We start from the raw sequence: 3,602 nt of genomic DNA, 5'->3' as shown, positions 1-3,602 counted from the left end.
AAATATTAATAATAAATGTTAATAAAAATGTTATATGTTTAAATAAATGTGATATGTTTTATTAAATGTGTTTTTTTCAAGTTATAATAAAACTATTATCAATATTTGTAAATTTATAAATTATAACATTTCATTTTATATATTATGTGTTTTATATTTAGTATCTGCTGGAACAATCTTGCTCCTTACTATTTATAAACTTCACAGAGATCCATATCCAGTTTTGCCATATCCAAAGATATTCAATCCACATAGATTTTTGCCTGAGAAGATACCTCATTTCATTCTTCCACATGAAGCAAATTTATGAAGAATAAAAAGAAAAAAAGGAAAAAAAATAAAAATAATAATAAAGAAGTAATAAATGTATGTGTTTTATTAAAATGAAATTAATTATCTTTCTAATTAAATAAAAGATGTATTTACGATCTCTATTAGAAAAAAATTATGCTCGCTCTCTCTCCTCTCTCAGTCTCCCTCTCTCTCTCTATCGATCGTCCTCTCTCCTCTCTCTCTCTCTCCTCTCTCCTCTCCTCTCTCCCTCCCTCTCTCTCTCTCTCTCTCTCTCCTCTCTCTCTCTCTCTCTCTCTCCTCTCTTCTCTCTCTCTCTCTCTCTCTCTCTCTCTCTCTCTCCTCTCTCTCTCTCTCTCTCTGCTCTCTCTCTCTCTCTCGTCTCTCGTCTCTCTCATTCTCTCTCTCTCTCTGACGTCTCGTCTCTTCTCTCTCTCTCTCTCTCTCTCGTCTTCTCTTCTGCTCGTCTCTCTCTCGCTCCTCGTGTCGAGGGTCAAACATCTCTAGACTCCTGGCATTGTCTCTCCTCTCTCTCTCCCTCTAAAGATCTCATGGCGTCTCTCTCGATAGCGAAGGGGAGTCCCAATATCTCTCTCTCCTACTCTCTCTCGCGTAGCTCTCTCATCTCTCAGTAGCTCTCTCTGCTGGATCTCGCAGTGTCTCTCCTCCCCTCGCCTCTCTCTCATCTCTCTCTCCTCGCGCAGCGCTCTCAATCCCCTGCTCCCGCTTCCACTCTCCCTCCTCTCTATTCTCTCATTCTTTTCGTTCCCTTTTTGCCGTATTTATTAAAATTAAAATTAATTACTCTTTTTTTCTTTAAATTAAAAATAAAATTATTCACTCTCTCTCTTTAATAATTAATTACTTTCTCTCTCTAAATAAAAAAAAATATTAACTTTCTCTCTCTAATAATTAAAAAAATAAAATTCTTTAAATTCTATATTGATCCAATAGACTTATTACACTCATGTAATATTATTCATTTCCATTTATTATTTATTTATTATGCATCTTTTCCACCATTTTTAAAATTTTAAGAAAAATATATTTTTATTAAATTAACTAAAAATCTGATAGGTATTCTTATTAAATTAATTGAAAATCTGATAGGTTACACTCTCTCTCTCTCTCTCTCTTTTCTCACTCTCTAATTCTCTCACTTTCTTCTCCGCCTATTTATTTATTATTAATTAACACTCACTCATTAATAAAAACTCACTTATAAACACTCATAAACACTCACTCATTTATTAACACTCTCTCATTTTTTTCTCTCATTTTCTTCTCCGCTTATTTATTTATTATATCATCACAACATTAGAAAGTTAACCAATATTATTATATTATAAACATAAAATGTCAAATCATTTTCTTCTCCGCTTATTTATTTATTATATCATCACAACATTAGAAAGTTAACCAATATTATTATATTATAAACATAAAATGTCAAATCATGATCTACACCATCATGATCTGCACGAAGACAGTCACTCACGAAGTAAGCGCAGCAAGAGAACCAATCGGCATCGCGGAAAAGCGACAACAATACACTTCGATAGATTCGAGTATCGATGTCATGCCCTTTTTAATAAAAGGATAGGTAGAAGGAAAGAAAGAGAGAGAGAGAGAGAAAGAGAGAGAGAGAGAGAGAGAGAGAGAGAGAGAGAGAGAGAGAGAGAGAGAGAGAGAGAGAAGCGTAGCTCGTAAGCATTCCCGAAGTTATGAACACTTATGCGTACGTGCATGTGTGTGTGTGTGTGTGTGTGTGTGTGTGTGTGTGTGTGTGTGTGTGTGTGTGTGTGTGTGTGTGTGTGTGTGTGTGTGTGTGTGTGTGTGTGTGTGTGTGTGTGTGTGTGTGTGTGTGTGTGTGTGTGTGTGTGTGTGTGTGTGTGTGTGTGTTTGCGTGGATCATGTGCAAATGACATATTATAATTGAAGATACTAACCTTATAACCCATCCTTTCTTAAAAGTGAGTCTGCGACGAAAGAGAGGCACTCTTTTGGTATTGTATTTTCGTCCCATTATGTAGACACAATACACACAAAATATTTGTGTATTAATTAAAACTTTTATTCACTTGTATTCACTGTATTCCTGACAAAACTTGTCGCGGGCTCAACGATACTAGGAATGCTCTAACGGATTCACTTAAAAAAGATTCATATAACAATATTATTAAAATCCGTCACCAACATCGGCCGAGAGTCGCGCTCGGTTACTCGGATCCACGCCGAGAAAGCATTAGCAATAACAACGAGAGCGGGATCAACTGTCTCTGTTTCAGGCACTCGTCTTTCTCGCTTGGCGGCGCGGCGTTGCCATATCAGAACTATACGCCCGCCGCCGCCGTCCCGTCTCTCACGCTACGCCACAGCGTCGCGCGCCGCCGCGTACCGCGATTGCCAAATCAGAGGGTCAATTTTGTATTTTTTTGAAGAAGTGAAAATGTGAAAAATGAACAACAGTGTATATCGTTGGTGTATATCGTTAATCCTAAAAGTATACACCAATCAATGGAGACAGTGCTACTCACTTTTCACATTTTCACTTTCTTCAGAAATACAGAATCGACCCTCAGACAATCGGAAAAATTTCCATGATTGAAAACAGGATACTTTAACAAATTTTACTCGAAAACAAGGCAAAACATATCTATAAAAATTTTTTGCAAGCTATAGAAAAAATGGAACTATATAGATATTAATTTTTCATATTTTTTTATTCTCTTCCTAATTGTTTAAACATTTGTTTAAAATTTTATTGTTAAATAAAAAAAACTTTTGTAATAAGTAAATATGATGTGGAATGCTACATCTTTCTTGCATTGAATTGAATATTTCTGTTACACGCTATAACTCTTCTGAAACGAAATTTGAATTTACACATAAGATATCCTAAGAAGATAACCTAAGAAATAAATCAAAATTCTAAAATCATTACAAATATCAATACAGCTGTTATTATACAGATAATAAAATTATGTGTTTTTTTATTTATCTTCTCTATTTTACGATAATATTATTTTAGCAGTAAGAAAGTAGCGCGAAGATAAGAAAGATTATATGACTGTTTTCTTCTATCGTCCGCCAATGGTCGAAAATTTCAATTTACGCACTGTTTTTTTAGCTGCTTCAGATTTTTCGCTTTGATAGAAAAATAGATATTAGCATTGTAAAATAGAAAAAATAAAGAAAAGTTATTAAAAAAATAATTTTCTACTTCTTTTAAAAAGATGTATTAATATTATTTTGTATAGATTACACAGTCACACACAAAAAAAAAGTGGTTGATCCGGCCGACTAGACTA

Source organism: Monomorium pharaonis, chromosome 1, assembly GCF_013373865.1.
Source record: "Monomorium pharaonis isolate MP-MQ-018 chromosome 1, ASM1337386v2, whole genome shotgun sequence".
In the NCBI taxonomy this organism is placed as follows: domain Eukaryota; kingdom Metazoa; phylum Arthropoda; class Insecta; order Hymenoptera; family Formicidae; genus Monomorium; species Monomorium pharaonis.
The sequence above is the reverse complement of the archived record's forward strand: the minus strand, read 5'-3'. Positions refer to the sequence as shown.